The sequence below is a fragment of the Saccopteryx bilineata genome, chromosome 2, assembly GCF_036850765.1.
Source record: "Saccopteryx bilineata isolate mSacBil1 chromosome 2, mSacBil1_pri_phased_curated, whole genome shotgun sequence".
NCBI lineage: Eukaryota > Metazoa > Chordata > Mammalia > Chiroptera > Emballonuridae > Saccopteryx > Saccopteryx bilineata.
The window spans coordinates 180,017,190-180,042,080 of NC_089491.1; the positions used below are offsets into that span (position 1 = coordinate 180,017,190).

Genomic DNA, 24,891 nt, shown 5'->3' on the forward strand with positions numbered 1-24,891 from the left:
CTTTGATTTCTTCTGCTGATTCAAGCTGAGTAGTGCTCTTGTCAGCTGTCCATCCATTATGCCTTTTGGTATGTCATGTTCTCTTAATCATCTTCATGACATTCTGTGGATGAGCTCCTCTAGGATGCCATACAAAGCTTCTCAGTCATTGCAGCAATTGCTATATTCTGATTTCTTGTAGTTAAGCTTTGTTATCTGAATTATGTTGTTTTGAGGCCTGATCATCCCCATTGTTATCAATGAACTTAGTTCTGTAACAGACTTACCTGAACTACAGAGAGGAGTGGCCAATGAATGTTCTAGTGACATGTGTACCCCTCTCACCAGCAAACTCCTATGGCCTTGTTAAATGCTGTGTGGAAAGGGCCTCCTGGTAGAAAATAATCATCTAAAAGTGTTTTGGTTGTATATAATATACACATGCTTGCATATCCACTTCCCTGAGGTTTTAAATGCTTATCTTCACCATCTGCCATGGGAATTCTGGTATTTCAATTTTGCTTATTATAATGCTTAAGTATCAACCTAGCTAGGCTATGGTTAACAGTTGTTTGTTTAGTTGAACACCAGTCTAGATTTCTCTGTGAAGATATATTTTAGATGTTATAAAAATTTAAGTAGATTTCTTAAAATAATAAATCCCACTTTTTCTCCCCCTTTGTGTGTGTGTGTGTGTGTGTGTGTGTATACATATACACAATCTCATTGATGCTGCTCTCTGGAGAACCCTAACTAACACATTCTTGTAAGCTAAAGCACTCTCCATTTTCTAGGAGCCTTTCTCATAGAGAGTTCGCCCTATCTCTTGGGAGAGTTCCCAGAAGGTTTGTTTGTTTTCCTAATCTGCCATCTGTGGTGGTACCACCACCAAGATGCAGATTTTTGTGAAAGCCCTTATGAGGACGACCATCATTCTCCAGGCTGAACTCTTGAATACAAAAGAAAATGTCAAGGCCAAGATTCAGGACAAGAAAGAAATTCCTCCTGATCAACAAAGACTGACCTTTGCTGGCAAGTAACTGAAAGATGAAAGTCTGACTATAACATTCAAAAAGAGTTCACTCTTCACCTTGTGCTTAGACTTTGAGGTGGTGCGAAGAAAAGAAGTCTTACACCGCTCCCAAGAAGAGTGAGTATAAGAGAAAGAAGGTTAAGCTGGCAGTGCTGAAATACTACAATGTGAATGAAAATGGCAAATCAGTCACTTTCATCAAGAATGTCCTTTGGGTAAATTTGGTGCTGAAGTTTTTATGGCCAGGCACTTTGACAGACATTGTGGCAAATGTCTGACTTATTGCTTCAAAAAACCAGAAGACAAGTAATTGTATAGAAGACATAAAATAAAAATTAAAAAAAAGAAATCTTATATCATGAAAAAGCAATGTGTATATATGTTTATGTATAGAAACTTTCCCACACCAGGAAGCAATTCTCAGACACCAGCAGGGTGTTCAAGAATTCAGCTCATTCTGACATTTGTGAGCTCAGTACCACAAAATCCCAGGCTGTCACCTGTGCTTCTGACAAACTAGCTTAAAATCATGGATTCCCATGACTCCTTTTTTGGGTTAGATTAATTTTCTATAATGGCTCACAAAACTCTGTTTGTTCACTAGATTACTGATTTATTATGAAGAACTGTAGGGGTTAGAAATAAAAATCTCCCACCATTTAAGTTCTTCTAGCTGAGCTAAAAATCAAATTAACAGAGACAGATTAACAGAAAAAAATCCCCAAAGTTTATCATATGAATGTACATTTGGCGGGGGCCATAAAAATATGAAAACCCCAGAAAGACATTGGGCAATTGAGATTTACATGCTATTTTGGACAAAGAAGGAAGGAGGACAAGAGTCTATCATTAGAAGAGAAAATGAGCAATTTACAGATAGCCAAGACAAAACAGAACACTATGGTAAACAAATTTTGGCTAGGCAACCTGAAACAATGAGTCAAGAAGGTGGGGGACTAGGATCCTGCTTGTGCCCTTCTATCGGATTCCAAGGTGAATATGTTGATTCTCTTCCTGAAGGATACTTCTCTAAATCTCTTAGGCATAAAAGGAAAGAGTCAAAGATGCTGAGTTTTCTATTTTTCTTAATAATCAGCTTAAAATCAATATCCCAAAAGGCACATTTGGGGGGGGGGGGGGTTGTTGGGCAAATGAGTTTGTAAAATTTGTATTTTTTGAGTTTGCTCACTTTTAGTGTTAAAAAATGGAGTTGGGCTGTGCCAGATATGTGATTTGTAAAATAGCAAATTACCTTTTTGCGTGGGGAGGGCCATTGTCTTGTTAATGTGTGCTGGAAGAAAAAGAAGCCATGTTTAGAGAGTGAGAGCAGAGAGAATGCAGGATGCTGAAGAAGAAGCCAGTTTGTGCAGAAAGTTTGAAGAAAGAGATGGGGAACATAAGTGAGGAAGGGCTTTTGGGAGCTCTGCTGAGACTGGTGGGGCTCTTGATTCTAGGAGAAACCAGAGAAGATTCTCCTGGTTGTGGAACCAGAGAATGTGTCAGTGGCTTTGGGAGCCCTGAGTGAAAGAAAAGTGTTTTTTCCCTGTGTTTGCTTGCCAGCTGGCATGAGATTTGAATAAAGGAACAGCCCACCATTTCTTGGCTCCACTGTTTCTTTATCATCTGTTTTAATCTAATGGGAACCTGCATGTGAATGGCCACAATGGCCATGGCTACTGGCCCTAGAGGATGGCAAACCTTTGGTTCCCTTCAGGATACTAAAAAATGTGAATTAACAGCCAGATTAAGAAATACATAAATAAGGTGTATTTCTGAACAAAGGAGCTTCAGTTCTCATGGAGCATGGCAAGGTGGCATGTGGAAGCATTTTGTTTCTTCACCCTGGCAGCTCTCACTTTTGTAACCCCCTTCTTTTGACTATTTACGAAGGCTTTATTATATAGCCCTATTTGATTAACTCATGGGCCATTGGTAATTGATTCAACATCTAGCCTCTTTCCTCTTCCTGGACATCAAGAGATGGGACTAAAATTTCCAACTTTCTATTCATGGTTGCTTCCTCCAGCAATCAGCCTCCATCCTTAGATGTTTTTCAAACATCACCTGCATTAACATAAACTTTGTTGTGTTGGAAGGACTTGTTAGAAATAATAAGACTATCATTTCACCTTTATGGCTCTGAAGCATTTTCAAGAACTGAGGAGAAAAGACCAAATACTATAACAAAAGACACTTCCATTGCTCTTATCACTGTTCCCCAACCCTGCTGACAAGTTTTAACAAATGGACTTCTACATTATTCCAGAATTTATGATAGGGGCGGTCCTCAGTGGCAGCCAGGTAATTAATAATGCAGCTCTAAGTGCCTGTAGTGACACCTACTTTCTCAGCCACCTCTTGGTACCAACTTTTGAAAGGATGGATTACCTAAAAGCAGATTTTAAGGAGTTTGGGGTGCAGTGTATTTATGAAGAATCAACAGCTAAGAAGGAAAAGGGGAAGTTCTAGGATTAGGCAAAAAAAGAAGTTAAACTGTGACTTAAACCAGCAGATGTCTGAAATAAGTGTGACTCACCAGCATATCTCATATTGACCCAAAATGACTGGAATTTTAACCATCTGTCACACTTAATCACCAAGTGCAGGCTACTGCAAAAAAAAAAAAAAAAAAGTGACATCAGAAAACGTGACTTCTGCAGCTAAAGCAGAGCTTGAGGTTGTTGACATGTGAAGGCTGCCTGCTATCTGTTTCCTGGCTGCCTAAGAAGCACAGCTGTGTCTAAGACACAGCATAAAAGTTTCAAAGGCAAGAGGTAAAAAAAAAAAAGAACAACAACAAAAAAATAAGAAACCACCTGGCTATTGCCCTGCACATCAGACCTGATTTTCTTAAGGAAAATTACGAGCAAGTCCATTTACTCTTAGGAATTTTCTACTAGTATTCTCTTACTAGTTTCTATTTGAAGGAAATGATAGAGAAAAAGAACTACAAAAGTGCGCAGATTGTTTCTCCTGAGGGCTGCAACATTTCTCATACCACATGCTTTCCTAAAATACACCTTTGCTATTTCTCCTCTGAAGCTAGAGTCTATTTCCTCTTCTCTTATGTCATAGGTAGAATGCCTTCCTAAAGATACTCTAATCCCTGGATCCTGTGAATATGTGATCATGGGGTATAAGGGACTTCGCAGATATAAGCAAGGTATTGGGCCTTACAGTAGGGAGATTCTCCAGTGAGCCCAATCTAATCACATGTGCCCTTAAAGGCAGAGAATCTATCCAGCTGGAGGCAAAAAAGGGAAAGTCAGAGAGACTTGAAGCATGAAAGAGAATCCAGGATTATTGCTTTTTGATGATTGGGGGCAGTGTGATGAAAAATAAAATGACCTTCAGGAGCTGAAAGCCACCAAGGAAACAGAAACCTCAGCCCTGCAAGTGCAAGGATCCAAATTCTGCAAGCAATGTGAATGAGCTTGGGAGCAATTGTTTTTCCCCAGACTGTGAGATCCAGAGCAGAGAAACCAGTCAAAGTCACTCAGACTTCTAACTTAGAGAACTGCAAGTTTATAAATTTGTGTTGGTTTAGGCCACTACATTTATGATCATTTATTCCACTAGCAATAGAAAACTAATAGCAACCTATGACTTGCAAGTTAACAGTAGAATGCAGTAAAAGACACTGAATAACTTCGGAGTTGTTGGGCAGATAAAATGTATTATGCACACTTTGTTAAAGATGACGCTGCCCACGTGGAGGCCGTTGCCCAGGTGATATTAATGTGTGTCTCTGTGGACTGTGGGCAGGCAGGATCCTTGTAGCCTGGAACTTGGTTTTAGGATTAAGCCTTTCACACCCATTTTGATGTGGGGTGGTACAATCTCATCATGCCCCAGATAAGTGACTTTGTATTAGAAACTTCCCTATTTTGTATATTGGATTAAAGGTTATGAATCTACACTATAAAATGAGGGCAGATCAGGAGCTTGCTTTCTTGGTTCCTGAGATTAGCATTAGAGAGCAGAGAGAAGAGCAGAGAAAGGCCACGTGGAGGAGGCCAGGAGAAGCAGCCAAGATGGCGGAGTGTTGAGTGAGAAGCCAGTTTGTGCAGAGTTTATGCAGGGAGAAGGAAGGAGATGGGGAACAGAGGTGAATAAGTCTGGTGAGCTAGAAACCTTTGATTCTAGGAAACTCGGATAAGTCAGTAGCTTTGTGAGCACTGAATGTGAGTGGGTTTTGGAGCCCAGTGTGTGTTTTTACTTGCCCGCAGGGTGCAAGCTAGGATTAAAAGTGATGGCTCATCAGTTTTTGGCTCCATTGTTTCTTTACTGACTGTCCAAATCCAGTGCGAATCTGCATGGGCCAGGCTGCTGTGATGGTGGCCCTGGCTACTGGCTTTACATTTGGCGTAGTCTGTGGCACGATGTGATACAGATTGGCAAGGAACCACCACTACCTTTGAGCAGTGGAGTAGAGGACTGGCTGCTGTTATGGTTCCCTATGGCTGTCCTTTTGGGGACCATAGGCTGGCTGACTTTTACAGCCATGCGTGAGGAAACTGAGAGCTCTGTGGAAGAGGCTGCTGGGGACCTGCAAACCGAGCAGTGGAAGGAGCTGGAGCAAACGTGGGAGAAAAAGATGCTGATCCTGGAGCTGGAGGAGGAGCCCGACCAGGTTTGCGAGATTCGCCTGGAAACGTAGCAGCTGCTGGAGGAGGAATCACAGGTTCAGGAGTTGCAGATTGCACTGGATGCTGTGGAGAGCCAGCAGCGGCAGGAGGCCAGGGCTGAAGCTAAGGCTTGCTGGGGTCCAGCCCCGGGGGGGATCCAGGGGTCCCACAGGAGGAGATGGCATCGGCGAAAGTCCAGTGAGAGAACCGAATTCTTTTCTTTCTCTTTATTCTCTAGTTAGCATTTACTGCCAGGCATCTCTCTCAAATGCTAGTACAGCTCCTTTTTTATACACACACACCAAGTTACAATTACATGGTATTAATCATTGCTTCTGTTTCACTATGTTTACATGTTTCCAGATAACAGTTAATTTATATCTATAAAAATCAGGTGGCAAATCATTCAAAGTACAATTAAAAAATAACTTGAATAGCGATAACATCGGTAAAAGTTTTTAAAGGATTAGTACTAACTAATAACTCAACTTTACTGTTGTTGTGAGTCAAGGGGCAGAGAGAGATTAACAGACAAAATCACAAAGGACCACCGCTTGCTCAGGCAAATGGCCTTGAGTTTATGCAGTGTCCTAACTTTTCTCACAAGACTTCAAAAGGCTTGCTTATTAAGAAATTGACATAACATGAAGAGTAACTTTTGCTTAAAGATATATAGAGTGCACCTGCAAGATAGCTTAGTAGCAACATAATATCAGAAGACATTAATTGCTATTGCTTCTATGGATGCTTCCATATTCCTCTTTATTATCTGAATGAAAAACCTTGGGAAAGTATATAAATCTCATGAGAATGTCTCAGTGAGAAAGCCCAGTAACTGCCTTTAGTAATAAAACAAGTCTCTTAGCAAAACATTCTTTTCTTGCTGACTGCATTCCCATCCCAAGCCATGCAACGGGCCATTCCATAACACCTTACCTAAGATTCTATTGTCTAGTCAAATTCTGTTTATTTACTATATTCACACACTAGTAAATTCTAACTATATTCTTCTTAGAGTGTTCCACTATCTGCAGATCAAATAAGCAAGAAGAATGGAAAGTTTCTCTACTCTATCACATGAAAAGGCTAGGGAGGAAAAATGATGAATTAAGTGAAGGCCGAAAGGTGCTTTGCGCACAGCCACTGCCTTCTACCCATTCACAAGTCACAATCTATTCTTTCTAACATGATTAAGAAGAAATTCTCCTACAAACTTAACCCTTTACGAGGGATATCATAGCCAGCCTCTTATGTTTATGAGCCCAGTTCAAGGGGCTTACAGGCTTTTCTGTGGAACTTACACCTTCTGTCTCATTTCCAAAGAAATTACTACAAATCTACAGGGAAAGCACGGTACTATTATCCCTGTGCCACAAATAATAGCACACACCCAGAAAAAGGGGGGATATAAGGCCAGATTAATTCAAAAGATTAAAGGGGGAAGTATCGTTGTGCCTTTCCTTGCAGTGACTTTGTCAGCCCGCAGCTGTTGGTCTTTACTGTGGTGACTCTATCTTCTTTTGCTGTGACTTTGTCAACCAGCAGTTGTGGATCTTCTGCTGTGACCTAGTTAGCCAACATTAGTGGATCGGCTCCCGACAAAGGCTGAAGCTGAGGCCGGGGCTGAGGTCTGGGTTGTGGCCGGGCCCGGGGCTGCAAGCCTGGCAGTGGGAGCTGGTGTTTTCAGTTCCTTTTTGGAGGATGAGGAGAATTGGGATCCAGGAGTTGCAATCCGCATTCTCAATAAGATAAGAGCCCAGCTGGAAGGAGCACCTACTACGGCCCTGGCAGGTCTGCGATTTTGGGACATAGGGCTGAACGCCATCATGCTCTCTGGAGCAGAGATGGAAATGCTGACTGCCATTGCCACGTGCTCCTCTTTGGGACAGTGTAAGACCTGCCAGGATGGCAGGGATGAGGGGGGTGGCTGAGGTCTTATGTGCATGGACTGATTTCCTGGACTACGACCTGAGTGGGCATTGGCTCCTTTGTTAAATGGACTTATGGATTACGGATTTTGGACAATGTGAAATACCCTGATGGGGGTGGGGGGTGGCTTTGCTGGAAGCACTCCCCTGCCCCGGGAAGCTTTTCCCATGGCTAGAAAGAAGGCCAAGGACATTTTGCACTCTGGGCTAAGTGCTCAGAGACTGGTGAAATGTACCTTTGTAATTGTTGAAACTGTATGATTTTTGCTGTTGTAATTTGTGTAAAGTTCTAATTTTCTTGCACAGGGATGCTGGTGGTATAGATTGTGGGTAGTAAAGTGAGCATAGGGGTGGATTGTTGGGCAGATAAAATGTATTATTCTCACTTTGTTAAAGATGACGCTGCCCACATGGAGGCCGTTGCCCAGGTGATATTAATGTGTGTCTCTGTGGGCAAGCAGGATCCTTGTAGCCTGGAACTTGGTTTTAGGATTAAGCCTTTCCCACCTGTTTTGATGTGGGGTGGTATAATCCCATCATGCCTCAGATAAGTGACTTTGTATTAGAAACTTCCCTATTTTGTATATTGGATTAAAGGTTATGAATCTACACTATAAAATGGGGGCAGAACAGGAGCTTGCTCTCTTGGTTCCTCAGATTAGCATTAGAGAGCAGAGAGAAGAGCAGAGAAAGGCCACATGGACGAGGCCAGGAGAAGCAGCCAAGATGGTAGAGTGCTGAGTGAGAAGCCAGTTTGTGCAGAGTTTATGCAGGGAGAAGGAAGGAGATGGGGAACAGAGGTGAATAAGTCTGGTGAGTGAGAAACATTTTGATTCTAGGAAACGTGGATAAGTCAGTAGCTTTGTGAGCACTGAATGTGAGTGGGTTTTGGAGCCCAGTGTGTGTTTTTACTTGCCCGCTGGGTGCAAGCTAGGATTAAAAATGTTGGCTCATCAGTTTTTGGCTCCATTGTTTCTTTACCGACTGTCCGAATCCAATGCGAACCTGCATGGACCAGGCTGCTGTGATGGTAGCCCTGGCTACTGGCTTTACAGGAGTGTAAGTGAACTTCCCCCTGGTTCTAGGAAAGGTAGCACTCGGTCTTCTGCCTTTAGGAACACAACCTTAATGTGGTAAGAATCCCAAATCAAAGGAGAAACCATGTTTCAGTACCGCAATAAGTAGACTCAGTAAACCCGTCCTTCGACTCATTCTAGCCCAGGAACCAAACATGTGTTAAGGAAGCCCCTAAGTGATACTAGGACCTTGTGTTCTGGTACTGGAGCAAAGACAAGCTACCCCTATTCTGCAAACAGAATCTATAAACCTAATGAAATAGTTGTTAATTTATACTACACTGTTTAAATGTTTATACACAAATAGTAACAAGCAAAAAGGAAGAGGAAAAAGCTCTCAAATAAAAAGAGGGAAAATCTTTAAAGATCCTATACATAGAGTGGAAAAGAGAGAAAATTCTCTCTAGAACAGTTTTAAAGAGAAAGCTTATTCTCAACTTATAATTTGGTTAAATGACAAAGGAAGAGAATGCCTTAATTGTTTTTTATTTTTATTTTTCAATTACAGTTGACACATGATATTGTCTTAGTTTCAGATGTATAGCATAGTGATTACACATTTATATAACTTTCAAAGTGATCATCCTGGTAAATCTGAAGAACATATCTTTTTATGTACTACTCTACAACTGAGTCTATAGCTTCTATATGAGAAATGGTCAGGCCCTGGCTGGTTGGCTCAGCGGTAGAGCGTCGGCCTGGCGTGCGGGGGACCCGGGTTCGATTCCCGGCCAGGACACATAGGAGAAGCGCCCATTTGCTTCTCCACCAAAAAAAAAAAAAAAAAAAAAAGAGAGAGAGAGAGAGAGAGAGAAATGGTTCTTCCTATTAATCAAAGATATATGTGTAATATTAACTGAATAAAAATATATTTAAACTAAGATTCCAGCCTGACTTGTGGTGGTGCAGTGGATGAAGTGTTGCCCTAGAATGTTAAGGTCAACAGTCAGGGCATCATGAAAGAAAACTGCTATGAATTGATGCTTCCTGGTTCTCACCCGACCCTTTCTCTCACCCCTTTCTCTAAAATCAATAAATGAAATATTTTTTAAAAATAGGTCCTGGCTGGTTTGTCAGTGGATAGAGCATCAACCTGGCATGCAAACGTCTTAGATTCAATCACCGGTCAGGGAACATATAAGAAGCGACCATCTGCTTCTCTTCCCCTTCCTCTCCCCCTTCTCTTTCTCTTCCCCTCTAACAGCCAGTGGCTCAATTGGTCCCAGTGTCAACCAGGCACTGAGGATAGCTTGGTTGATTGAAGCATCAGCCCTAGATAGGGGTTGCCCAGTAGATCCTGGTCAGGGAACATGTAGGAGTTTGTTCTCTATCACCCCTCCTCTCACTTAAAAGAAAAAAAAATTTTAATTAATAATAAAGTAAGATTTTAGTGATCAGTTTTATTATATAAAACCATCTCTAGATGTTGAAATTATCTAATTTGTTTATTTAAAAAAATTATGCAACATAGTGAAATGCTTTGTCTCTGACTCCATCTTGTTCAAGTCTGCGTGGGTCTCATGGTCTTCAGGCTAATAGCTCCTGCTTTAGACATGTTAATCATTAAAGGAATTCTGCTTGAGGTTTGAGTTTTTATAAATATAGCTCTTCCCATTTTCCTTTTCCTTAACATAAAAGAAGCCTGAACTCTGGACTTTCTTAACATGGATTTGAGAAACTACTTAGACTCTTTTTTTTATTGACTGGTGACTTTTTTATTAAGAAAACATTCTGTACTCTAAACTTAACATTTTAAGTTTTTACTTTTCAGAGCATCAGGCACTGGCTTTTAGAGCAGTAACAAGATAAACAAATCAAATATTAATTAATTGTACATTGTCTTGGCCCTAGCTAGTTGGCTCAGTGGTAGAGCATCGGCCTGGCGTGTGGATGTCCCAGGTTTGATTCCCAGTCAGGGCACACAGGAGGAAATGCCCATCTGCTTCTCCACCCCTTCCCCTCTCATTTTTCTCTTTTTCTCTCTTTCCCTCCTTAAGCCATGGATCGATTAGAGTGCATTGGCTCTGGGTGCTGAGGATGGCTCCATGGCTTCCATTTCAGGTGCTAAGAAGAGCTTGGTTGCTGAGCAATAGAACAGTGCCCCAGATGGGCAAAACATCACCTCCTAGTGGGCTTGCAGGGGTTCCTGGTCAGGGCACATGTTGGAGTCTGTCTCTGCTTCCTCTCCTCTCACTAAATAAAAAAATATATTTTTTAAATTATATTGTCTTGTTCCATTCAAATAATATCAAATCCATTTGTTTTACATCTTTTGATATTTTATTTATAAAATACTATTACTTAAATATGTACACATTTTACATATGACAGTACCACTTTTCATATCTGTTAAGATTTACAATTTAGAAAGCAATTCCATTTACATTGTGTGGTTGACCCTTCTTAATGACTATAAAGCCAGGAGCCGCCATCACAGCCATTCACATGCAGGTTTGCATTGGATTCGAACAGATGGTAATGAAACAACAGAGCCACAAACTGGTGGGCCATCATCTTTAATCCTAGCTTGCACCCGGCAGGCAAGTAAAAACACACACTGGGCTCCAACACCCACTCATTCAGTGCTCACAAAGCTACTGACTTATCTGAGTTTCCTAGAATCAAAGGTTTCTAGCTCACCAGACTTATTCACCTCTGTTCCCCATCTCCTTCTCTTTGCACAAACTCTGCACAAACTGGCTTCTCACTTAGCACTCTACCACCTTGGCTGCTTCTCCTGGCCTCCTCCACATGGCCTTTCTCTGCTCTCTCCTCTAATGCTAATCTCAGGAACCAAGAGAGCAAGCTTCCATTCTGTCCCCATTTTATAGTGTAGAAATCAAAACCTTTAATCCAATATGCAAAATAGGAAAGTTTCTAATACAAAGTCACTTATCTTAAGCATGATGGGATTGTACCACCCCACATCAAAAAGGGTGGGAAAGGCTTAGTCCTAAAACCAAGCCCCAGGCTACAAGGATCCTGCCTGCCCACAGCCCGCCCCCAATACACATTAATATCACCTGGGTGACAGGCTTCCATGTGGGCAGTGCCATCTTTAACAAAGTGAGCATAATATATTTTATCTGCCCATCAATGACCAAATCTAGCTTTTATTACATATGAAGAAAATATTAAAACATATTTGTCTCTGCCAAACTAGTGCATTAGTAAAGTGCTTAACTAGGGCTATATCCAGTTACTCATATTCTAGTATCTGAAATATTTATTTCACACATTTTATTGCTTTTAACATAGTTTTTATTTCATGTACTAAAAATCAACTTTGATATAACATAAATACAGAAATATCTGTATTTAAATATTCATTAGATTAAATAATAAAAATAATCCAAATATACATCAACATGTGAATTTATAAAGAATGTGTGACGTTTTCACAAAGAAAAATACTACCCAGCAATGAAAAGAGTGTACTGCTGATGCACATACACAACCACGTGGAAGAATTCAATATATTTATAAATAAGCCCAGGAAAAACAGCCAAAGACAAAAGTATATATTAGATGATTTTACATATACAACATTTTAGAGTAGAGAAAACCAACTAGTTGGTAATGATAAAATGCCAGATTAGTGATAACTTGGCATGTAGGAGGGTGTTGGTCAAATGTTTGTAAATATGATATATAGGTTTGCTCACTTATAGTTTGCATTGTGTGTGAGGGACAGGTTGTAAGCAGGCAGGATTGTTATAGCCTAAGGCTTAGTTTTGAGACTAAGCTTTTCTCCACACCCTTGACTGTTGCATGGTGGGGGTGGTGCACTCTCATGAGGAATCTCATTATGCCTCAGATAAGTGACTTTGTATCAGAGACTTTCTTGTTTGTATATTGGATTAAAGGTTTGGATTTTTCACTATAAAGTAGGGCAGACCGGGAGCTTGCTCTCTCTCTCTCTGTTCCTGAGATTAGCTTTATAGAAAAGAGCAGAGAAAGGTCACATGGAGGAAAAAAAAGATGCCAAGATGGCGGAGCGCTGAAGGAGAAGCAAGTTTGTTCAGAGTTTGTGCAGAGAGAAGGATATGGGGAACAGAGGTGAATAAGGCTGGTGAGGTATAAACTTTGATTCTAGGAAACTTGGATAAGTCAGTGGCTTTGGGAGCCCTGAATGGAAAGGGCAGTATTGTCCCACTGTGTGTATTTTTTTTTAATTTATTTTTTTACTGAGACAGAGAGAGTCAGAGACAGGGACAGACCGACAGAAATGGAGAGATGAGAAGCATCAATCATTAGTTTTTCATTGCGCGTTGTGACACCTTAGTTGTTCATTGATTGCTTTCTCATATGTGCCTTTACCGCAGGCCTTCAGCAGACCGAGTAACCCCTTGCTCGAGCCAGTAACCTTGGGTCCAAGCTGGCGAGCTTTTGCTCAAACCAGATGAGCCTGCGCTCAAGCTGGCAACCTCCGGGTCTCAAACCAGTGTCCTCCACATCCCAGTCCAATGCTCTATCCACTGCACCACTGTTTGGTCACCACTGTGTGTATTTCTTGCCCGCCATGTGAAAACTAGGATTAAAGCTCATGGCACACCAGTTCTTGGCTCTGTTGTTTCATTACTATCTGTGCCAAATCAAATGCGAACCAGCATGGGCCAGTCAGTTGTGATGGTGGCCGCGCTGCTGGCCCTACAGGGGGATTGCATATAAATGGCATAGGGAACCTGTAGAGATAATGCAAATGTTTTATATTTTAATTAGAGTGGTAGTTAATTGGGCATATACATTTGTCAAAATTTATCAAACTTTACACTTAAAATGCATGCATTTTAATATATATGTTATGTGTCAAAGTTTATTTAAAATAAAACAAATCCAGTATATCGACAAAAAATCCATGGTTTTTGCTAGAGTCTTTATCATCATAAAAAAACAAAACAATAACAACAACATAAACAACTTAGTCTCCTTTTTTCTTTTTGAAACATGTTTCTGATTCTCTGGATAACCCTTCAACTCAATAACTAAGATGGTCAATTCCAGTTTAGATTGAAAAATACACAAAATATCACACAAGAAATCTAATATTCCAATATTTATATTCTGATGCACAAATATAATTATGGGGTGGGTATAATCATAACATTGAGATCATAATCAGTCTGAAAATTAAAGAAATAGAGGGTAGTCTGCTTGAGAGACTCACTACTTACTCTAAATATTTTATTAAGGTACCTGGCATATAATTATTCCATAATAAATAATTTCAGTGAGTGAAACTCATAAAGATAAATATTTCAAAAGATTAGATTCCATGACTCTGGATCTGCATTTAGAAGTGAAATCCTGATGGATCAAGAGAAAAAGTACAAAATTATTAAACTTTAGGTGATCTCTTATGTTGGGCTTCAGCCCAGATTACAAAGTTAAAGAAGATAGGCACATTCTGAAGCAGGATAATAGGAAGCTAAAAAAATTCCTTGGCAAGTGGAATGGGAAACTGAGATGAACAGCTGAACAAACTGGCGAAGCAGTTTACAACCACGTAGTAAATCACAAAATCCTATCTTACTTCTCCTCCCCAACTATAGGGTAAATGTTTAAATCACCCTACTCGGGGAAATAGATAACAGAAATCCAATTACTGCCATTTGCCAACCATACCCAAGGACAGATAAAGTTAAGGGAACTGATCTTATTTTGGCAAATCAGCATTAAGCTGATGAATAAATCTTCCCTTAAGACCTATTCCAAACCTCCAGCTTTTAAAAACCCTCAAGTGAAGGTTTCAGTGTGTGCTCAGCGTCTCAGGAACACACCCATACTGTTTTCTTTCTCCTCTTCTTCCCCAACAGGTGTGCATCTCCTAAACTCTAAGGGTCCCCATGAGACTTGGAACCAGGGGACAAACCAGCAGAGGTTCCTCCCAGGCTAATTCCATCATCCTGTCTTAAAGATGCCCTTTCTCCAACTTCTCAGTGAGCCAAAGTATCCTTGCCTAGGCTCCCCTGTTGCTTTTTTTTTTATCCTAAACTCTTCCTTGTTTCACTGTTCCCAGCTTTAAAAAAATGTCTTTTTAAACCTATACTTGTGTTGTAAAATCTTTCCTGCATGTCAAGAACATACACACTACCGGCTGTCTTAGGCAGACCCGCAAAGAGCTAGGTCCCCTTTCTGGTACCATTTTCTGGCAACCCAAATAGGGCTTTTTTACCTGAGTTAACACTACCCAAGCTGATTCACTTTTACTACCTGTATAACTTTTAACTTCTCCGGTAATAACTGGTGCCCTTTCACTGTCCACTTCACTGGTAACATCTGGTGCTATGACTCTGAGCACCTTATCGCTCTTCTTGTTGTGTGGTTCTTGCCTCTTGCTAGAGGTGCCTCCTTATGCTTTCTGTATCTACCTCTTGTCTTAGCACCATTGGTCCCTCATGACATCTCCTGAGTTCCATACCTTTTACTCCCAGCCAACCAAAGTCTAACTCTGACTGAGGACCCTTTACCACTCATTGCCATGAAAAGCACTGGCATGACTTGCTTACAAGCATCACTTCCAGGCTCTTTGTTTACATCTGTCAAGTGCTTCATCAGTCTCCTGCAGGTTTCCTTTCTTGAATTTTTTTCTGCTGTGTTTTACTGCAGCAGGACTCCAAGGAGGCCCACCCAGGAACACCTTGCCGACCTGGAGCTATGCTTGGGGAACATTGTGCCACGCTGGCTCCTTGTTTTGTATCGGTAAACTTAGGTATTAGAATTCTGGGCCTCCCTGTTTTTTCTTTGAGCTTTTCTTTTCTTTTCTTTTTTTTAATTCTTGAGCTAAAAGTTAAGGGTTGAGATAATTCAGGATGGAGGAGAAAAATGGATGGCTGATTTTTAACTTTGGCTTTGCAATTGAAATTCCTTTCTGAGAATCTGAACCAAACCTTTTCCTAGATAAATGAAAGCCTAAATTCATTTCACTCTAAAGATAAGAGACACTTCCTCCCTTTAGCTTGAATTTCAGTATTTATTCTTAGGTGACTTTGTAGTGGTGTACAAGAGCAATCTTCACAGTATGCAGGAGCCTGACAGAGAATTCCAACTCAACTATAATTAAATAATTGTGATTTGTTCTAGGATACACACATAAAGGTTGGTTTCCTAGTGCTCCAAGTCCTCACAGCTGTGTTAGGTAGCCAGGGAGAGAAACTGAAACATGTAAAAGGGTTTGAGATGACTTAGAAGATGTCATGGAGCCTTGGAGCTCAACTCACAAGCAGTACACTGCAACCCACTTGTAAAGCCAGTAGCCACAGCCACCACAACAGCTACCTGGCCAATGCACATTCGCATTTGATTCAGACAGACAGTAATGAAACAATGAAGCCAAGAACTGGTGGGCCATTATCTTTATTCTAGCTTGCACCCGGTGGGAAAGAAATACACACAGTAGGAAAACACTTCCCTTTCCATTCAGGGTTCCCAAAGCCACAGACTCATCCGAGTTTCCTAGAATCAAAGGCTTCTACCTCACCAGCCTTATTCACCTCTGTTTCCCATCTCCTTCTCTCTGCACAAACTGCACAAACTGTCTTCTCCCTCAGCACTCCACCATCTTGGCTTCTTCTCCTCTTCTCCATGTGGTCTTTCTCTGCTCTCTTCTCTAAAGCTAACCTCAGGAACCAAGAGAGAGCAAGCTCCCAGTCTGTCCCATTTTAAAATTTTACTTTATTTTATTTTATTCATTTTTAGAGAAGAGAGAGAGAGGAAGAGAGAGGAGAGAGACAGAGAATGGGGGAGGAGCTGGAAGCATCAATTCCCATATGTGCCTTGACCAGGCAAGCCCAGGGTTTCAAACCGGCGACCTCAGCATTTCCAGGTCGACGCTTTATCCACTGTGCCACCACAGGTCAGGCCTGTCCCATTTTATACTGTAGAAATCCAAACCTTTAATCCAATATACAAACAAGGAAGTCTCTTATACAAAGTCACTTATCTGAGGCATAATGGGATTCTTCATGAGAGTGCACCACCCACTATCATGCAATAGTTAAGAGTGTGGGGAAAAGCTTAGTTTTAAAACTAAGCCTTCAGCTATAACAACCCTGCCTGCTTACAGCCTGTCTCCCACACCCAATGCAAACTATAAATGAGCAAACATATATATCATATTTACAAACTTATTTGACCAACACCACTATACAATATCTTTAGAAATTTGTTCAAACTAATTAGATCTCAAAATGAAGCTAAAATTAAAATGGGAAATTGTGTCTCCAAGGGCAGAAACTCCAAGACTATATCTGTCAGTAATACTCCTGCAGATATACAATAAATACAAAGCCTCTTAAGTACTTATAGAAATAAAAAGATTTAACTAAAAGAGATCTCAACATAAAATGGTCAAAATTTAGCACTTATGAACATCTAAATTATTTTTTTGCATGCAAAATTAGAAAAAGCTAGCTCTAAAATTAAACTAAATGAATGGAAACATTACCTTGATGAAAAATTAGAAGGTCCTAGAAAGAGCACAGGTAAATTGCATTCAGAATAAAAACAGAAATAATTACAGAGAGTGGAAACAGTGATTGCATACAATTCTGTGGACTAGAACAGAATCAAGGAATATACCTAAAGATTTCTCTGACTTTCTCCAGAACCCTGATGGGTTTGTAAAGGAATTTAATTTAACTGTTAGAGAATATAGTTTTATCTATTTTAACCTATTTCAATTAATATACCTACTGGTTTCTGGGAGTAAAACAACAGAATTACTAAAGAGGGTGTAAAGCCAATAGCCACGGCCACCATCACAACCTCCTGCAGGTTCACATTTGATTCAGACAAAGGGTAATGAAACAATGGAGCCAAGAACTGGTGGGTCATTACCTTTAATCCTAGCTTGCACCTGGCAGGCAAGAAATACACACAGTGGGAAAACACTTCCCTTTCCATTCAGGGCTCCCAAAGCCATTGACTCATCTGAGTGTTCCTAGAATCAAAGACCCCACCAGCCTTATTCACCTCTGTTTTCCATCTCCTTCTCTTTGCACTAACTCTGCACAAACTGGCTTCTCCTTCAGCACTACACCATCTTGGCTGCCTCTCCTTGCAATGCAAATGGTAGGAAACAAGTGAGAGTGCCCCTTGTCTGCCTCATTTTATAATGTAGAAATTAAAGCCTTTAAGCCAATATACAAATAAGGAAGTCTCTGATACAAAGTCACTTATCTGAGGCATAAATGTAAATGAGATTTCTCATAAGAGTGCATCACCCCACATCATGCAACCGTCAAGGGTATGGGGAAAAGCTCAGTTCTAAGAAAAATATTAGTATTAAAAGGGTGGGAAAGGCTTAGTCTTAAAAACAAGCTTTAGGCTATAAAGACCTTGCCAGCTTACAGCCTGTCTCCTACACCCAATACAAACTATAAGTGAGCAAACATATATATTATATTTACAAACTTATTTGACTAACTGAGTATATGGCCAGGGGCCACCATTATGGTCATTCACATGCAGGTTCTCATTGAATTCAGGCAGATGGAAAAGAAATGGCAGAGTCAGAGGATGGTGGGCCATTCTGTTCATTGGTGTCTCACCAAAACAAGCAAGCCACAAGAAAAGCCTGCTTTTCCCATAGAGGGCAAGGGATCAGGGAGACCTCTTCAATGCCAATAGCAGAAACCGAGAAAGCCAGAGCCTTAAGCCAATATAAAAATAAGGAAGTCTCTGATACAAAGCCACTAATCTGAGGCATAAATGGGATTCCTTATAAGAGTGCACCACCCCCCACCATGCAGCAGTCAAGGGTGTGGGGAAAAGCTTAGTTTTGAGAAGATCTTAGTATTAGAAAGATGTTGAAAAGATCTTAGTATTAATAGGGTGGGAAAAGTTTAGGCTTAAAACTAAGCCTTAGTCTATAAAGACCTTGCCAGCTTACAGCCTGTCTCCCACACTCAATGCAAACTATAAACGAGCAAACATATACATCAGTGGTAGTCAACCTGATCCCTACCGCCCACTAGTGGGTGTTCCAGCTTTCATGGTGGGCAGTAGCGAAGCAATCAAAATATATAAAAAAAAAAGATAGATTTAACTATAGTAAGTTGTTTTACTAAAGAAAGATTTATTCTGTCAAACTTAGCGAAAATCTGACATAAAGTACTGGTAAGTAATTATTATTATATGCTTTAACTTGCTGTAACTCTGCTTTATAAATTTTATAAAGTTACTTCCCTACTTTATAAATCACCATTACTGTGGAACTGATAGGCAATTAGAAAATTTTACTACTAACAGAGATACAAAGTGGGCGGTAGGTATAAAAACCCCTGATATATATTATATTTATAAACTTATTTGGCTAACAAAGAGGATCAGCTTGGAACTACTACAGAGGAGTCTGCCTTTATTATAGAAAGCCAGGTCACCTTAAGAATTATAATAAATTTGACATAGATAAAAAATGCAGTTGTTATCAGGGGGAAGGGAATGTGAGTGGAGTGGTGGGCAGAAGGCTGTAAAGAGGAAAGGATGGTTACACAACATAATCAACAGATCAAATGCTATAGAAACATTTACCTGGAACCTATGTACTTCTACTGATTAATGTCACCCTGTTAAATTTAATTTTCTAAAAAAAAAATTATAAGAAACAATTAGCCCTGGCTGGCTAGCTCAGTCGGTTAGAGCATTGTCCCAAAGTGCATAGGCTGTAGGTTTGATCCCCAGTCAGGACACATACAGGAACAGATCAATGTTTCTGTCTCTGTCTCTGTCTCTCCCTTCCTCTCTCTCTAAATCAGTAAAATAAAAATTTTAAAAGACACTAAAATGGAATTTTAAAAAAGAAACAGAAGCAAGCATAGGGTGGCTCTAAGGGCACTTCCACTTCTTCTTATTAATAGTCTAGGAGAAGTTGATGTTATTATAAAAGGGAAAGCCACTGAGGGCATTATAGGTACTAGGTCTTCTTTAACTGTATTTAACCACACCCAGCTAAGTTGCCTCCTACCTCAGAGTAAAGCTTCTGCATAACTAGCAGGAATATCTAATCAAGGTTTGTTTATAAATCAGAACCTATTTCCCTTCCAGCAAGGGATGTTATGCAACATTATGTATTTTTGCTAATCAAATCTACTTTGAATCACCCAATAAGGTGAGATTTTTCTTAAAATCAGTTGATGCTCACATATCCTTTTACCAGAAAGATGAATGCTCTATTCCAGGGGTCCCCCAAACTACGGCCCGCAAGCCACATGCGGCCCCCTGAGGCCATTTATCTGGCCCCCACTGCACAGCCAGAAGGGGCACCTCTTTCATTGGTGGTCAGTGAGAGGAGCATAGTTCCCATTGAAATACTGGTCAGTTTGTTGATTTAAGTTTACTTGTTCTCTATTTTAAATATTGTATTCGTTCCTATTTTGTTTTTTTTTACTTTAAAATAAGATATGTGTAGTGTGCATAGGGATTTTGTAAAGCCAGGGGCCGCGGCCAGGGCTACCATCACAGCAGCCTCCTGGCCCATGCAGGTTCGCATTGGATTCAGACAGTTGGTAAAGAAACAATGGAGTCAAAAACTGATAGGCCATTTTCTTTAATTCTAGCTTGCACCCAGCGGGCAAGTAAAACATACACTGGGCTCCAAAACCCACTCACATTCAGTGCTCACAAAGCCACTGACTTATCCGAGTTTCCTAGAATCAAAGGTTTCTAGCTCACCAGCCTTATTCACCTCTGTTCCCCATCTCCTTCCTTCTCCAGCATCAAACTGCACAAACTGGCCTCTCACTCAATACTCTGCCATCTTCACTGCTTCTCCTGGCCACATGGCCTCTTTCTGCTCTCTGCTCTGCTCCCTCTGCTCTCTCATGCTAATCATCCCAGGAACCAAGAGAGCAAGCTACTATTCTGCCCCTATTTTATAAGTGTAGAAATACAAACCTTTAATCCAATATACAAAATAGGGAAGTCTCTAATACAAGGTCACTTCTCTGAGGCATGATTGGATTGTACTGCCCTACATCAAAAAGGGTGGGAAAAGGCTTAATCCCAAAACCAAGCCCCAGGCTACAGGGATTCTGTCTGCCCACAGAGACACACATTAATATCACCTGGGCAACGGCCTCATGTGGGCAGCGCCATTTTTAACAAAGTGAGCATAATACATTTTATCTTCCCAACAGATTTGTTCATAGTTTTTTTATAGTCTGGCCCTCCAACAGTCTGAGGGACAGTGAACTGGCCCCCTGTGTATAAAGTTTGGGGACCTCTGCTATATTCACTGTGCCATCGCCTGGTCAGGTCAAGGATGAAATTAATTTAAAGCTAAATGAACCAGATCCTGAATCAAATGGGAAAATGATTTCAAGGAAACCTCCACAAAAAAAGGAAACTAATTTTGAAATTGATTGAACATGTGTTAACCATCTTTTCTTTATTATCAATTTCATAAGAACCTTAGGGATGGCTTAACAGGGTAGCCACCCTACTCAGAACAGCCAAAACCACCCACAGATTTGTAGGGACACTTTTAACTCTTGGCTTGCTACACATCTGTCTCTATATATGGAGAACAAGTCCACAGTGCCTCTAGAAATTCCTTTTAAGGTACATACCAACTGGAAAAAAATTGACACTGGATCCTTCAAGAAAAAGGCTATTCTTTTATAACACAGCCTGGCCCCAACATGAAGTGAACAATGAGATGTTTGGCCACTCAATGACACCATTAAACTTTAATAATATCTTGCACTAGACTTGTTTTATCATTCCCAAGGGAAATGGATGTGAAACCAGATAATGTAACATAGTTTGTGCTGCCTGTCACCAATTCAGAGACAGATTGAATCTTTATGGGTGCTTTATTTCAACAGCTGGCAATCTAGAGAGATGGGGGTTACATTCCCAAATCATCTCAACTCTTTTTCCCCAGCCAACCTTTTTGTAAGTGAGAAAAAAAGGGTTAGGTAAGGGTTTTAGGAACTCTTGGGAAAGTTAATCAGATTATAAACAGTCAACTGATTCAGAGTCAGTGATAGTTTTATCCTTGGAGTATAGACTGCTTTGCTTGCAGTCCCCTGAGGCACAAAGGTGGATCACTTGTAGATCTCTTTATGTCTTGTAGGCCTGACAAAGGTGAATCACTCACAGATATTGTTAAGTCCTATAGGGCTGTTCATATATGCCAGTTCTGAAACAAAACTTTTACTGAAATTAATCATTATGCCAACTGACTGTAACAAAAACCACCATTACTGAAGCTAAAATTTAATTTTTGAGTTCCCCCTATCAGAAAGGGGTTTCATATGTCAAAGCTTATATGTCTCTCAGAAACAACCTTAAGCTATGTATGGTCTGTAAACTATAAAAAGGTACCCGATTAGAGACCTGAAGATGGCAGCAGAGTAGGCAGATGCACAACTTCCAGCTCACAACACCAAACCGAATTACAAATTAATTTAGGAATAATCAGCGTGAAAAACCAACTCTGGACTACAAGGACAGCTCTCAAAAACCAAAAAGTAAAGAAGAAGCCACATCGAGCCTGGTAGGGAGTGTCAAGAAGTGGTGAGTTTTCCCTGCTTACAGAAACAGAGGGGGGGTGAGGTTGAGAGTCCAAAATGGCTCTCACTCCGAGGAAAAGAGCAGAAAATATCACTCACAGCCACTTGCCTAGGGACCTGGGAACAAGATGTGTTGAAAGGGCTGGCTTCTCTTCCAAAAGAAAAGGAGAGAGAGAGAGAGAGAGAGAGAGAGAGAGAGAGATCGTGAGGGCAGAGGAATGCATGGGATGACCTGAGAAGCAGGCTCATCTAGTGCCGGAGGCAGCCGTAGCTGGGGGAGGTGCTGATGCTTCCACACAATACAAGACTAAAGTAGTTCTGGGTAACTCATCTCCAGACAATTCTCCAGCTCCAATCAGTACAATAAGACACAGCTGAAAACAAGAAGTGAGGAGGAGGGGCAGTAACTCAGGTCTCCATGGAGATCTGAGATACACTTCTCCCTACTGAAACTGAGAGAACACCACGCCCCTGGAGAGAGTAACTGGCAGATCAGGCCTTCAGAGTCTGAGGTTACAACCACCACAGCCCTGGATACAGTTTCAAATAAGCCCCTGCTGAGATCAGTAAACAAGACTACCAGGTGTTAAGAAAACTGAGAAGAAACCAAATAAATCAAGACTTCAAAGTGGCTCTACTAGAAAAGCCAAATCCCACAGTGGACTACAAACAAAAGCTGATGCCAACCCAAGAAGACCTAGAAATAACACAACTGAAAACTGGAGTCAGACAACACCAAGCCTAGACTCAACCAGCTCAACAAACAATACACCCAAACACACAGACATAATGAGAAGACAGAGAAGTGCAATCCAAGTGAAACCACAAGAGAAACCTCCAGAAAATGTACTAAGTGATATGGAAATAACCAAACTTCCACATGCAGAGTTTAAAATAATGATTCTTAGGATGCTAGGGATCTTAGAACAACAATGGATGGTCATTACAAACACATAAATAAAGAAATAGCAAGTATAAAAAAGGACATTGAAATATTAAAAAAGAATCAGTCAGAGATGACAAATACAATATCAGAAATGAAGACCGCAATGGAAAGAATTAAAAGCAGGATGGATGAAGCTGAGGATCTTATCAGTGAGTTGGAGGGCAAGTTGAATGAAGGCATGGAAGCAGAGAAGAAAAAAAGAAAACAAATTTAACAAGTCTGAAGAAAATCTAAGAGAGCTCTGTGACAACATGAAGAAAAATAACATCCGCATCATAGGGGTTCCTGAAGAAGAAAAGAAAAAACAAGGGATAAAGACTTTGTCTAATCATATCCTAGCTGAAAACTTCCCGAAATTAATGCAGGCAAAAAACTCTCACAAGTTCAAGAAGCACAGAGATCTCCAATAATGAGAAACCCAAAGAAAACTACACCAAGACACATCACAATTAAAACACCAAAGCTAAATGATAAAGAGAAAATATTAAAAGCTGCTACAGAAAAAATGGCTATCACCTCCAAAGGAGCCCCATAAGGATGACATTAGACTTCTTAACAGAAACACTTGAGGCCAGAAGGGAATGGCAAGAAATATTCAAAGTAATGCAGAACAAGAACCCACAATCAAGACTACTTTATCCAGCAAGGCTATCATTTAAAATTGAAGGAGAAATAAAAAGCTTCCCAGACAAAAGAAAACTCAAGGAATTCGTTACAACCCAACCAATACTGCAGGAAATGTTAAGAGGCATGGTGTAAATAGATCAAAATGGGTAAAGAATATAGCAAAAGAGGAATACAGCTTTAAAGAATAAAATGACAATAAACAACTACATATCAATAATAACCTTAAATTTAAATGGATTAAATGACCCAATCAAAAGACATAGGATAGCTGCATGGATAAGAAAACAGGATCGTACATATGCTGTCTACAAGACACACCTTAAAACAAAAGATGCACATAGAGTAAAGGTAAAAGAATGAAAAAAATATTTCATGCAAACGGAAATGAAAAAAAGCTGGGGTAGCAATACTTGTATCAGACAAAATGGACTTTAAAACAAAGGCTATAGTAAGAGATAAAGAATGCCACTACATAATGATAAAGGGAGCAATCCAACAGGAAGATATAACCATTATAAATATCTACGCACCTAATATAGGAGCACCTAAATATATAAAGCAGACTGATGGATATCTAGGGTGAAATCAATGGCAATACTATAAGAGTAGGGGATTTCAATACCCCACTAACATCACTAGATAGATCCTCAAGAAAGAAAATTAACAAAGAAACAGCAGACTTAAAGTACACACTAGACTGACCAGGCAGTGACGCAGTAGATAGAGCGTTGGACTGGGATGCAGAAGACCCAGGTTTGAGACCTTGTGGTCACCAGCTTAAGCACGGGCACATCTGGTTTGAGCAAAAGCTCACCAACTTGAGCCCAAGGTCAAAGGCTCGAGCAAGGGGTTACTCGGCCTGCTGAAGGCCCACAGTCAAGGAACATATGAGAAAGCAATCAATGAACAACTAAGGTGTTGCAATGCGCAATGAAAAACTAATGATTGATGCCTCTCATCTCTTTGTTCCAGTCTGTCTGTCCCTGTCTATCTCTCTCTCTGTCTCTCTCTAAAAAAAAAACACACTAGATCAACTCGATTTAATAGATATCTTCAAAAACTTTCATCCTAAAGCAGCAGAATATACATTCTTTTCAAGTGCTCATGGTACATTCTCTAGGATAAAGCACATGATAGGGCACAAAAGCAGTCTCAAC

General features: G+C 40.4%; 1 pseudogene; it reads left to right on the forward strand.

Moving 5' to 3' along the window:
- The first annotated feature begins 872 nt into the window (after positions 1 to 872).
- LOC136323078 (ubiquitin-ribosomal protein eS31 fusion protein-like) lies at positions 873 to 1,322 on the forward strand (annotated as a pseudogene).
- The last annotated feature ends 23,569 nt before the right edge of the window (positions 1,323 to 24,891 follow it).